Source organism: Homalodisca vitripennis, chromosome 4 (assembly GCF_021130785.1).
Source record: "Homalodisca vitripennis isolate AUS2020 chromosome 4, UT_GWSS_2.1, whole genome shotgun sequence".
Classification (NCBI taxonomy): Eukaryota; Metazoa; Arthropoda; class Insecta; order Hemiptera; family Cicadellidae; genus Homalodisca; species Homalodisca vitripennis.
In genome coordinates this window covers 46,716,500-46,731,408 of record NC_060210.1, presented here as the reverse complement: position 1 = coordinate 46,731,408, position 14,909 = coordinate 46,716,500, and the positions used below count along the sequence as shown (strand labels likewise).

Here is a 14,909-nt window from a genome sequence, read left to right as displayed (position 1 = left end):
AGTTGCTACTGCAACCATGACTAGGGTTTAGAGTGCTGTCAATAGTGAGTGAGAGCACAGCCAATGCTCTCTCCCTCTTTCTTACACACAACCTCACCAAGCAATAGTGTGGAGTGGTTGCTACTGCAACCATGACTAGGGTTAGAGTGCTGTCAATAGTGAATAAGAGCACTGCCAAAGCTCTCTCCCTCTCTCTTACACACAACCTCACCAAGCAATAGTGTGGAGTGGTTGCTATTGCAACCATGACTAGGGTTAGAGTGCTGTCAATAGTGAATGAGAGCACAGCCAACGCTCTCTCTCTCTCTCTTACACACAACCTCACCAAGCAATAGTGTGGAGTGGTTGCTACTGCAACCATGAGTAGGGTTAGAGTGCTGTCAATAGTGAATGAGAGCTCAGCCAACGCTCTCTCCCTCTCTCTTACACACAACCTCACCAAGCAATAGTGTGGAGTGGTTGTTACTGCAACCATGACTAGGGTTAGAGTGCTGTCAATAGTGAATGAGAGTACAGCCAACGATCTCTCCCTCTTTCTTACACACAACCTCACCAAGCAATAGTGTGGAGTGGTTGCTATTGCAACCATGACTAGGGTTAGAGTGCTGTCAATAGTGAGTGAGAGCACAGCCAATGCTCTCTCCCTCTTTCTTACACACAACCTCGCCAAGCAATAGTGTGGAGTGGTTGCTACTGCAACCATGACTAGGGTTAGAGTGCTGTCAATAGTGAATGAGAGTACAGCCAACGCTCTCTCCCTCTCTCTTACACACAACCTCACCAAGCAATAGTGTGGAGTGGTTGCTACTGCATCCATGACTAGGGTTAGAGAGTGCTGTCAATAGTGAATGAGAGCACAGCCAATGCTCGCTTTTGCATACAACCTCTTCTCACTGTGTGTAGCGTCATAGCGTGATACCTATTAGACTGCTACAGAGAAGTATTGTTTTAGATTTTTAGAAGCTTTTCTTTTATTGAGTGTCCAATTGGATGGTGAGTGTTATGCCGTTATTCAATTCACTTACCAATTGTTTAATAGTTGAATGAAGAGCATGACAAATTTTAATTTTGTCTAACGGCACTATAAGTATGATTATAAAGTATGATATATATTTGAGTTACAGAAAAATGTTAGCCAATGATTCTTTTCTCCGATAGAGGATATGTTTATCAATGGAAATGTTATTTTACATATACCTGTTTCAAACATGCATATATACATTATTTAATATTACCCCTATTTTAAGATACCACTCACCATCCAGCTACTTTTATAAAACAAATGAGTAATTATAAGTGTAATAATATAGAGCCATGACCAGCTCTCAACCTTTTTTCTGCCTATCTTATTTACAGAATACTATTTTATGTTAAATAAACTACCATATTGAGATTTTGTTACTAATTGTTTTATTTTGTGTAACTAATTTCTAATTGTATAGGATTTTACGTAAGTCAATTTGGTGTTTTCTTTGTTTTTTGTTTTGTAAGAATAGCCAACCGGAATATATCCTCTTCAACACTTCTATTAACCTTCATTACTAACATTGATGAATGGGTTGTAACGCAAAATTCACAAATCTAAGGAAGAAAGGTTCACTGTCATACCTAACAGTTGAACCTACACTGGGTACAGCGAAAACCAAAGTGCACTTACATCTGGGAAACATTATGGATATCCTGAAGTAGCACGTTGGCAACAACAAATGTCGTGACATCAGGAGGGGAAGGTTGGACTGAAAGCTCTAGTTTACTGCGAAGGATGACTGTTGGTGTGGTTGGTGTTGTTGGAGCTCTCTTAGTGAGGCTGTTACTAACCTGGACATGAGGAAGTGCTGTTCTTTGGCCACTTTGACTGTAGAGGCTGAGGCAGAGCTGCCTCCCGAATATAGTGTGCACGCTAATATTCTTCATGGGATTTCGCCAGGAGGCGGCCTCTACCCCAAACCTACTCATCCTGAATATTCCATCACTCCGAAAAGGTCGTTTTATGAATAAGGGCAATGAGAGTTTTATCAGCTACTTATACAAAATGAGAAAACAATAACAAACAGAGAATCGTTATAACTAAGTAGGTGAGACAGTCTCTGATTCTAATTTGACAGTCTCGAAGTAAGATGATTAACATATTTATTGGTTTTGTTGGAGAATGGTATATATTGAACAATCTTATCCCTCAGGGATCGGATACTTTAAGACTATTAAGTACGTTTCACCCATTTTCAGATTCGAATTCTCAATAGATCCATAAAATCACCCTGCAATTATCTCAGTTATCTCATTAAACTATCATTTAAATTTTAAAAGTCATGGCCCCATTTTCGATAGCATGCGTCGTCACACCAAGTTTGTTTCTATGTTATATTATTTGTATAATTACATATTTAATACTAAGTCTCGAATCTTTTTGTTCTAAATAATCATTTATTATGTATTTACCGAATTCTTTAAAGCTATGAACTTCTATTCTATGTTCTATTTTTCCTCCGTACATTCTTCAATTTGAGACGCATACTCATACATATTTACATTAACGTAAACAGAAGAAAGGCTCATTAGCAGACCCACGAATTGTTTGTAACATTAATTTTGTAACATTTTTTATTTGAAATTAGAAAATGGTACTAGCTTGTTTGTTGGAGCAGAACCAACGAAATTAGACAAATGATACCACTCAACTTTTTGAATATTTTTATGTCTAGTTTCAATATTACCAGATTTTTCATGCAATTCGTAGGCTACATTAGTCACTCCACGAAAAGTAGTATAAAATAGCAAATAAAAAAGGATGAAATATTCAGTACTGGTCAATTAGTTGTAACATTTATTGATGGTTTTTCATCGAAAGAAATAACACTACTCACAGGTGTTAAGAATACATCAAATAACCACAATGATATAGTACACAAGCTAGCTGCTACATTTATGAAGAGCTGAAGCATTAGGCGTGGAAGGGAGTGAGAAGATACATAATCTTATGTTTACGCAATCAAAGATGCTGACTCGTTAGTCCTGTCGTGTCATAAAAACACACTAAAACAAGGCTATGTATAATGAATACAAACATTTAAAATATGCAAATACTCATGTGCGATCCCGCAAGTAATAATGATCAGACCAACATAATTCACTAATGTGTTTATGTGTAACTGTACAATTTCCCCTGATTACAGTAGCTCTCACGGCTACGCGCAAACAAATTGTCTTAAGTACAGCGAAAAGATAAGTCGACACTTTATGAATACAATCACTGGCTTGTACTTGTGTTTGTGTGGCCGTAGGCAAGTAAAAGCTGTGGATATTTTGAAGAAGCCATCAATGTTATCTATTAATACCACATGAATAGGCGGTCATGTTGATATTTTAGCATGTAGAAAGAATTTTATTGGCTGAGTGCCAGCGAAGCCTTTTACTTGCTGGGCTGAAAAAATTGTATATCTGTTCGCACGAGATCTCAAATACGAACTGACCTACAGACTTAAAGTTTTGCATTTATACTTGGATAAAACTGAGTTCGATTATTAAATCCATGGGATTTGACTGAGCGTTAGCGAATATTTATACATTGGTATTATTGGTAACCATGGTAACAATGAGCAAATAGCATAATAAATTATAACTCTGTAAAAAACTTACTACAATCGCATGTGATTTTAACATTTGACATTTGTATTCATATTGCTAAAAGGAAAACAAATAATAAAGTGTAAAGTGCATTTTAAAACTCTGTGACAATATTTCGTTGTAGTAATCTCCCTAGCTCGCTTTTATAATTTGCACAACACTATGAAACCTACGTTATTGGAAAAAAAACGTGAACGTATCGTGTAGCAAGATAATCTTGAGAAAGATTTCAATTTGAATAATTTTAATTGTGTATAAAACTTCATTTCTAAATAGACAAGAATGTGTTCTATGATAATGTATACTTAAGCATGGGATATGACTCAGTCCGCTAACACAAGTTGTTTGCCAATCGGGGGGGGGGGGCTTTATAATACCTTTATTATATGATTTTCTGCCTGTATATCCATTTTTACACAGAAAACTTCGAGTATTAAGTAACCTAAAAACTTTAAATTTTGCATGGAATATCAGCGAAGCCTTTTAAGCAACACGTGGTGTGGTAGAATCCAACACGAACCTTTCAAACTTGACAAAAACAACAGAGGCTTACGGGCAATACTTCTAACAATGTATTTACGAATATATCAATGGCTTAGGAACAATTTATCGCCAGCTAAATGTGTAGAAGGACGTCAGCATAAAAACACAGCTTAAGGAACGGCGCTGCAACCAGTCTCAACATTTACAGCCTATTGCAACCATAGATCCGTTGTGTATTGTTTCCTGTTCCTCTAAAATCAGGATGTGTGAAATATTACATGTGTCGGAAAGCAGAACTACATTGGTAGTCACTATGTGGGCTATTGCAGTAATAATACATGAACCGGTCATAATACCATTCATCAGTAATACAACAATAACTGATGACAAAATTGGGGAATTAACTGGCGGTGAATGTTTACACATCAAAGGTAACTCAAATATGCACAAAGCATAACTAGATGAGGGATATTTATATATTCATAGATAAAACGTGAAATACGTAAAGTGGTGTATCGCAGTGAAAATCTGTGATGTTTTACATTGTTAATTACTATTTTTTATGATACTTTATACATTTATATGACATTTCTATAGTTATCGCTTCGTGCCAGTTCGGAATACGGCATCCATGGATATTGTATTGGCTATAAAAGGAACAAGTAAACTCTCCAAGCCAAAACTAGTTTAGCTGTAGAATTATTCAGAAGGCTACAGCTAACTCTTTCAAAGATAATTTTTATTCAAGCCCTCAATCCTTAAAGGGGCTATTGTGTACTCTTGAAAGTATACAAAAAAGTCTATCAATATAAATTATCAGCAGTCTATAAAAACAACCTTTTAAGTCTTCTGAATAAACTGTTCATCCTTGACCAAACTGACAAAGATGGCATAATTAACGAAGCGCAACTCAATGGGAGTGCTTCTTGAGTCTTCAGCAAGAACTTTTGTGAACTCAGTGAGTCCGGTTAATAACTTTTATAACTTTATTTTTGAATGAAAGCTTTCATGAATCAAAAATATGAATGAAATTTAACCAAAACAATAACGTTAGCATGAAACGGATTTTGCAGTACGATTGCGGTAACCGGCTAATAATAATAAAATTACTTGAATGTATTCATAACTGTGTGAAAAAGGATGTATTTACGATTCACTATAGTAAACTAATTAATATAATAGTATAACAATTTCTCATATTAAATGGTAAAGGATAAAGAAATTAATTTTATGTTCAGTTTGCACATATTTTTATTACAACGAGATTAAAAAATTAGGGACTTTGAATCATAATAACTTTTAAAGATTACCATTTATCCACGGAAATTATACAACAAACGCGTATGGTACGGTGTCGATATCTGTGAGCATGTATATGACATCACGTAAATGTAATATGTCGTACAAAAGGCGTTAGAACAATGAGGCGGCTCTCCGAGATGAGACTGAAAGAACTGCAACTCACTTTGAGGCAAATGTGCAGGGGTGAGATGATTGTGATCGGGTGGAGGAGTAAATGGTGGAGAGGAATAAAGGGAAGGGAGGGGGGATTGTTGGCACTCTACTATACTATGACATGCTTCAATGCATTTTCAAGAATCTATCAATCCAATAATAGTTTAGGCTTTAAATCAGTACTTGCTGTAGTAACTTATGTCTAGATTTCTATCTACTCTAATCTAAATTGTACTATTTATGATATTCTACAATAAATAGTGCTCTTATTTATATACAAGAGTCATGTGTTCCAACAGCTTCTAACCAGATAATTCAGAGTATGGACAACTACGAACAATCTTAACTTTCACTACTAGGTTTATTTCAACTGGATATGCGAAAACGTTTATCAGCCATTTTACCAACCTTTTTCTTGAAAATGCAGATTTTATAATTTATGGTAACTTGCAAATCCTTTTGATCCAAAATAACTGTAATCATTAAGAACATTTCACTTTTATTTACTGGCTTTATTTGTTTAAAGGGGTCAAAATTGAATTGCATTGCGTATATCTTTTTAATTTTGTCTAATTTTCGTTCTCTTAGGCTTTCTTTCTGTAGATAACACACATACTATGGAATTACGTACATTAGAAGTAAAAAAATAATACTTTAGCCTACCAATTTTGTTCAACAAAGCTAATAAATGGCACTCCCTCTCCGCTTTCCTTGACAAACTACTTAGCCTCTTCCTTTTTACTGAAAAATAAAAATTGTGTGTACGTAAAAAATATTTGTGAGACTAGAAGTTAGTCGTGGAAAAATGCTTTCGCTGTATAAACTTATTCATCCAATACTACTAAATGTATCTTCAACTTTACTTTAAAATAATTTTACTTAACTCTGGGATAAATTTTTCTTTCCTACATTAAAACATATTTTACTTATATACATATTAAATACTGCTCTCTACTTTTCTTACTTTTTATTATATTTTATTACTTTTCTTTGTACTGAACGGAAAATACAATAAGTAAAAAATCTAAAACAACCTTATTGGACCAGGGTTAAGCGTCTATGGCTGAGTTGCTCCGAACAAAAAAATTAATTATAATATTTATATTATTCAGAAAATATACAAAAAACTTTAAACGTACATTTAAAAATTGTTAAAATGCAATAACTAACTTTGAACTTGCCAATATTTTTTACATAATGTACTTGGTTAATATACTTTGTATGAATTTTACCTTAACTGTTTAATTAGAATAGTTAGATTGTACTTTTTTTATAAATAGCACTGCTGAAACAATTTCGAAATCATGTTAATGATATTTCATCAAATGTACGAATAATAAGAAACAGTATTAACTACAAATTAAAAAGAATGTCTTATATCTCAGTTGTAATACGTGAATAGCAAAACTAAACATCCTCTCAAACTTTTTCAGTTATTTACATTAACTTTATTTATGCATTTTTAATACAACACACATTCAAAAAAGTTTAAAAACACCAAAGTTATCATATTAATATCAAATATTAAAACAAAGAAACAAAAAACTAAACCAAAATTATCTTTTGACATTTGCTTATTTTGTATAATTTAATTCAAATTTTATTTGTTCACTGTTTCCTGAATGCATCACGGCAACGTGCAATTTACGTGAATTTAATAATAACTATCTACGCAAGTTTTTATTTTATCTAACAATATAACAACTATATATTTGTGCATTATTAAACCAATAGGTGTGAACTGGTGTTATGATAGTAATAGAACTGTTGAAATGGTAAATTCAACAACAGTTAACCTCAGTGACCTCAAAATAATGAGGTAGTTATGTTTCATGCAATTTATTATTTGTCAAGTTCAAGCTTCTACATGTGTGTGCTAATTTAAAGTTTGTTTAATATGATGTTTATTAAAATGATAATGATATAAAAAGTTATACGTTTCAACCGAACTAAATTTAAATACAAATATTAAATATATATTTTTAGGCCTAGGAAATCAAATATCCACGAATCACTTGAGGAAAACAAGCTAGTTTATGTTAAAATAAACTCCAAAAGTTTGTATTCAATTGTTAAGGTTATTTTTCAAAGGACTGTCCTTGGAAAATGGAGAAGAAGTAAGAAGCAAAGAGTGAAAATGCAATAAGTTCCGCCAACCTTGTTAAGAAACCTCCGTCTCTGGAGCCAATAAACTTGTCTTCCTCTGGTTTAGTAAGAGCTAAGTTCCCAGAAAACCCTCTGCTATTCCAACAACAATCTTTTTAAATACTGCATATGCATTTATATATAATTTAATAACCTCCAACAGAAGTTTATCATAATAAAATTGTATTGCGTAGCCAGTTTCCAGAAACAAAAAAAAGACATTGCGTACGAATATTCTAATGGAGTATTTAAAATTTTATTTAAACATGAAATTAATATTTTCAGTATAATTTACGTTACATATAGATCTTTATAGGACATTTTAAGGACTTGGTTTTGGTTCACTGCATAAAATTCAGCAAGTATAAAAGTAGCCAGTTTCCAGAAACAAAAAAAGACATTGCATACGAATATTCTAATGGAGTATTTAAAATTTTATTTAAACATGAAATTAATATTTTCAGTATAATTTACGTTACATATAGATCTTTATAGGACATTTTAAGGACTTGGTTTTGGTTCACTGCATAAAATTCAGCAAGTATAAAAACGAAAATCCAGGTAGCTTAAACTTAGTATAAATCTAATAATCTGTTATTTTTATCATTTGTTATTTTAATATTTACAAGTCTTTTCAGATAATAATTTAAATGCTTGGCTGCAATACAACTTAGTGGTATAAGTACGTCTTAAGTTTGACCATATGGAAATCCTATATTAAATATTACATTCCCTTCGAACAAAAGCTAAGATTTGATATGTTTATTGCAAACCATAAGGGCTTTAAACTAATTTTCTGCTTATAACTACCAAACTCTTCATATCTAGATGTCATAAGATATTTTAGAATGTATTGTGTTTTTTTTATGAACTATGTTTCCGTCATTACATCATAAACTCTTAATATGCTATATATATGCTAATGTTATAACTATACCACTTCCAAAATTCATAATTTCACAAAATTCCAGACACATTTTCAATTATAATATACAACGAAATATTATACATTAAATAATTGTAGTTTTTTTAACTGCTCTAAGAGAATATATATACACACACACACATATATATATATATATATATATATATATATATATATATATATATATATCATTTACGTTCATATATAAGTCATACAACAATTGTCAAATAAAACTTGTCATGTTTTCACTGATCGAAATATTCATTATTTTCATCTTATTATAAGTGAATTGCGTTTTAATAAAAATTTGGACCATGGAAATTTTGCAGAAATCAATTGTAAGCGTTTGTAGTTTTTAATTTTGAATTTACAAAAATTTCAAATGTATAATAATTAAATGTAAAAATATAAATTAATGTAAAGTAATTAATTTTCAGTTTTCCGCGAAGGTGGACGCATGACCTCTAACTGACCTTGAAGTATGAGCTGTTTTGTTTATACTTTGGAGGAAGCAAACAATTTAATGAAACGAACTCCTTTGCAGATAAAATCTCAACATGTATGGCATGATTTGATACAAAACAAAACAATATGTGCGCAAGACTATGTCTCATCCAGTTATAAAAATAGTTAAAATATCTAAATAAGTTACATACCGTATTTGTAGAATAGTTCACTCGTACTCAGTTGATCCTCACCTGAAAAACCACGCTGTTATTAATAATCGTTAAACTCAGCTAAGCAGTTTATCAAATTTAGTGGATACCGAAAATAATATAGTTTGTTCGTTTCTTATATTAATACAACGGTACAAATCCAAGCAAAATCAAATTGAGCAATCCAGCACTGCAAATGTGGGAGACAAGTAGTTCTAAGACAATCTTTTTCGAGTTTGTTCCTGAAGTCGGTGACGACCTTTGTATACCTATTACATCTTCGTACAGTTGTTCTACAAAGCTCCTCTTCAAACTGTTTATCGAACGTAATTAAAAAAAACATAATTATCAAGTTTATGTTGAAGAATTTCAGCGATTTTAGTATATTTTATTTTCCAAAAAGTACTGACCATTGCTGAATTCATGGTTCAAAAAAAAACTAATGAAAACATTATAGAAATTGATCATTTATATACAAAAGATTATCGAGAAGATGTTGACGCAGTCACAAAAGGATGTGGTACAGTATTTGGAAGTATAAATACCAGATTTTATAAATAAACAGCAGACTTAACTGTGACATGTTTCGAACGTACAATGTGAATTCTGGATTCTGGAATTTACGAGTGTTTCTCGAGGAAGTGTTGTTTCGCAAATATCAGTCACAACAGTGACAGTGTCGAATTCAGACCATTTAGTATAGTCTGGGAATTGAATAAAACACTGTTATATAATTTAAATTGGTGAAAATGTGAACTTAGATACTCGAAATTGGGTTTCACTAACTTGTGGAACGGAATATTTACATTAGCTCAAGAAACGGTAAGGAGATTATATTGCTTGGTCGTGCTCCTGCCAACAAAGTATGATGTGTTGAAATTCTGAATAATCACTGAAATAATAAGTTTTTTTAATATATCTACTTTTGCTCCAAATTATCGTAGTACATCGTAATTTATTTCACTATGAACGCTACGGACTTCGAGTTAAGGATATCTCCACACTGGCCTACAAAAATAATGTAAATATTATTTGTGGAGTCGCCTGATGATGAAACCTTTGGTTTCGAAAGGCCTCGTCCAAAATAAACAATTTTGAAAAGTATTGTTTTTATTCAAACAATTTTCCAAATTGCTACAAGAGTTTTCAATGGCCTACAATAGTTCAATAAAGGCTCGTAATAAATGTGTCGTGCAGTCGGTCAGTCAGAAAGGTTAGAAGTAATCAGTTTGAGCAGTTGACCAAGACAGCTTCTCTGAGTTACAGCTCTCCATTTAAGAGAAAGACAAATGTGTCACCCTCGATCTTTGTTACCTAATTTCTTCCTCTAAGATTTTTTCACTCAAAACCATTCTGTCTAAAATTACTAAATCTAATCATGCCGATCAACATTAATTTATTAAAAGAACTAAAGTTTACCATTATTCCATCATAATTTAACAATGATACCTATAACTTTCATCTCCTTCAAAACACAGCATATATCTAAGTATAGACTGAGTTTTTGGAAGGATTGTCCATATTCATCAACTGTCTTACATCGACTTCTCCAAACCATGTTGAAGCATAACAAACATAGACGTATAAGCTCAAGATCACTATAAAATTAGGTTACCTTTGACAAGGGGAGGACTGTACCTGCAATAAATTGTACTTTTAACTGTGTCGCCGCTCTCAGGTGTATAATAGCAATGACTTTACAAAAATCGTTTAAATTTAAAAAAATTAAGTATATAGGGATTTACAACAATGAGCAGCAACCTTAATTACAATAGACTATAAAACGTAACAAATCAAGAGCAGTAGTACAGCGTGTCATGCCACAAGCAGTACATCGCTAGAATCTTTTAAATATACCTACTTTTTCTGTCGAAGTCAGAGAAAATAAGTTTATGAAGACAATTTTATAGATTTAGACCATTTCATTTACTTATTCAACAACTTTTTTGAAACCTTTACTTTTTAAACATGTATATAATATATTAACATCGAAACAATTCATATATTTAAAGTTGTGACAAATTTTAGCTCAGCTTTCTTCCATAGCAAACATAAATACTCTATACAAAATTAACACAATAATTTGTGTAATACAGAGCATTTTAATTTATTCCAAATACGCCAATAATTAACAATTTAAAGTAGAAAATGTATATAATTTTAAATGTAATTGAAAATGTATATATATACGTATACCAAATTTAAGTAACATTTGGTTTACAATTCATGAAAAATATATTCACTGAGTTCACTAAGAGCCGTTTTAAATCTAACAGGTTCAAAACTGTAGCCGCTCATCATGCAATTAAAAGAGAAGAACCACTAAGAATGTGGTTTTCATATAAAACTCCGCCTTTAAAGAACCTCAAAGTCCAGAAGCAACGATACTGGCTATATTTGGTATATATAATAAAGCAGGGAATTGCAAAGGATCAAGAAAATATAAACAAGTTATTTTGAAAAATCTTGAATGTGTTTTCAAGAAACAGAACAAGTCTCAACTATACTAACGAGCGAGGTTAACAAAATGAGGGAAAAGGACGCCAATAGAGTTCAAGTCTTGTTAGAAGTTCTTCTTGGAAATTCTGATAATAAACTTTCTTTTAAAAAAAACCTTGCGGCATTTCTCGTTAATTTTGTTTATTGTAAATAACTATTGTGAAATATCGAACGACTTAGCTAATAATAAGATCATTTTTACTTTTTAGACACCGAATTAAATGTGTCTAAACTAATTAAGTTTTTATGTATGCAAGTATGTGTCGTAATATTTCTATTTAAAATAATCAGTGTTGGAAGTGCGTGATGTAAAAATATATCCTATTCTGCCAGTTGTAATTTCACTTTACTTTAATGAAAGTAAGATTCACGTACTTTAAACCCAATATTTGATATTTAAAGTAGGGAAACCTATTTTTAGGGAAACCTTATTGATCAAATATATACATTTGTTATAAGTTTTAATTAATGGAATAAATGTTAGTAAAAGATATCCCGTATTTTATTATAAATATTAAACATACAGAAATTGAGTTATTACACTACAGTTCATTATACATAATTTTTTTTAATAGTTTCCCTTATTACATACGATTTCTATAGTTATATTTCAATTTTTAGTTTTCCCATACATTCTTCAGTGAGTACATGTTTTGTACTGCTGGATAGACTGTGAACCCATTAAAAGTATATTAATTATTTAAAATGCAAGGAGAAATATTTATGTATAATTATGAGAGTTGCATGCTCGTGCAGACTATATGGGATTGTATTATAATGTCATAACCGAGCTATTTGTAGAACTATCCGCGACAGCAACGATAATAACCAAAACCCAACAATTTCCGAGAGTGCCTGAATCAGCCGAGAACGCAATCATCTGGCTGTGACTCAATTGCCTACCAGCGCCTGCCGCCACACCTGCTGACATCGTTATTGCGGTTACTGTATCTTGTTTAATGTCTAAATTGCGCTAACATTTAACTGAGATTTCTTTCTCCGAGTCTCACCTGTATCTAAGTGCTTGGTTCTCCAATTTAGTCAAATTAGAGTGTAATTTGTTACGCACAAAACTATGCGGAATGTTTTATTATTATCTATCGAAATTTAGGAGTTAACCCTTATTGTACACTTATTATCCCTGCTTGTTCATTTTACCGTCCCTAATTGTTAAAGTTTCTTTTAAAGGCAATATCAACCAATTAAGCATCCGCTAATCCTTATTATTTATTTTATACTAACTAAAGACATTTATTATAGAAAAGAACATATTATAATTATAAAGTGCTATTTCCAAAAGATACTATTCTAAGTATTTTTTTTATTTCCATGGCACTGTTATTATTTCTCATTCCTACCGAACAGTTTTTCAGTACATACTTTAATAACACGTATTGTAAACATTTTAATTTTGTAACTGTAATTAAATTACTTAATTTTTACAATGCTGTTAAAGTTATTTCTTGTTATTATTTATATTATCCAGTAAAACACTTAATATTTTTGGAAAAGAGTTACGTGTTTCAGAATTCTTGTATTTTTATAAATGCCAGCTATACTAGTTTAAAATAGATCAAATGATCTAAAATTGTAAGTTGCAGTAATATATATTACTTCCATAAAGATTTATTTTTCAAATAATAATTTCTATTAAAATTATGCAACACATGTTCTTCATTACTTTACTCCAACACACGAGTAATATACTAAAATGCGGGCTAAGGAAGTCGAAACTAACTATATAAGTCTATTAGAATGGTTTGACTAACACCCTGCACAATAGAACTATATTAATTGTAACAACGTATGGTAGTTACTAACCTTTTTAAATCTTTACACAATTATTATATGTATGTTTTTGGGTATTAATATCATGTATACAAATTGTCTAAATAAAATTGGTAATAACCGATACGATATGGAAGAGGTTAATAAGGAACTGGTTATATTTAATACTGTCTGGAGGAATGATTGTCGGCCTTAATTCGTCTACACGTTTCTATAAGAATCTTATCTAATTCACGTATATAAGTCACTCGTTATCAATTTCCTCTCTTTTTCAAACATGCAAAAGTCGAGTAAACATTCGTTTCACTGTTCATTTGCATACATCTCTAACATTTATATCTGAGAATTCACTGTAGTGATTGCGCTTTTACAAGAAGACCGTGATACCTGTCTCAGTTAGTTCAAATCCCTTCATATTTTTGTCGTTGCTACTCATATATGAAGAATAATCTGTTCATATTGAACCAATGTTTACGAACATAGACGTGCTGCCTTATGACAGATAGATTAGTTTATGAAGCATGGATAAATTCATTATCTTAAGGGAACCGTGTAACCAAAAAATCGAAAAATTGTCAATTTTCAGGTTATAATTTAAAATAATTCTACTCTTTTTCCTGTTTAAAATGATGTATAAATTGTAAAAATATGATAAGTATAAATGCTTGAAAAAATTATTTGAAGTTTGCTATACACGATAAACCAAGCCATGGGCTGTGTCCTAAAGGAGAATCATCATGGTGTAAATATCAGCAAAATAAAGAAAAATATGACCATACTTCACATTTTCATCTGCCTGATGCTATCATGGAGGTTGTAAAGCCTATATACAAGGATCTAGCTGCACCTGATTTACTAAAAAAATGCTTGCATGGAAAAAGCTAGAACCCCAATGAATCCTTCAACAATGTAGTATGGAACCGAATTCCGAAGAATACATTTGTTCAACTAAAAACACTTCAACTGGGAGCTTATGATGCAGTTAGTGCCTTCAACAAAGAAAAACATCAGCAAGTGCTTGGTTCTGAATAATTTGGGCCTTCAAGTTGGAAAAAACTCTGCAAAAGTATTTAAAACTTTTGATGACCAGCGCATATGGAGAGCGGATCGACTAAATGCAGAAATTTAAAAAAAATCCAGACAGTCAAAACAACTATCTAAAAAGAAACTGGAGGAGTTGTATGCTGAGGAAGAGGGGCCAGACCAACCATCATCTGCATCTGGATCGTATTAAATAGATAGGCAATGCCAAAAATTCTCTTTGTTTTCTTTATTTTGCGTTTTCCGAAAGTTTACTTTTTTATTATGTATGTACCTTTTTTCTCAGCAACCAT

The 14,909-nt window shown here is 31.8% G+C and overlaps 1 protein-coding gene across 2 annotated transcripts in view; it reads right to left on the bottom strand.

Moving 5' to 3' along the window:
- Positions 1-14,909, bottom strand: part of LOC124359283 (acetylcholinesterase-like) — a 397,002-nt gene that overhangs the window by 330,115 nt on the left and 51,978 nt on the right. The window contains exon 2 of one of the 2 annotated variants that reach the window (XM_046811900.1): positions 9,289-9,330. The exons of the other annotated variant lie outside the window; for it this stretch is intronic. The gene's annotated coding sequence lies outside the window, so the exon portion shown is untranslated. The remainder of the gene's footprint in view (positions 1-9,288; positions 9,331-14,909) is intronic. 2 annotated transcript variants of the gene reach the window in all.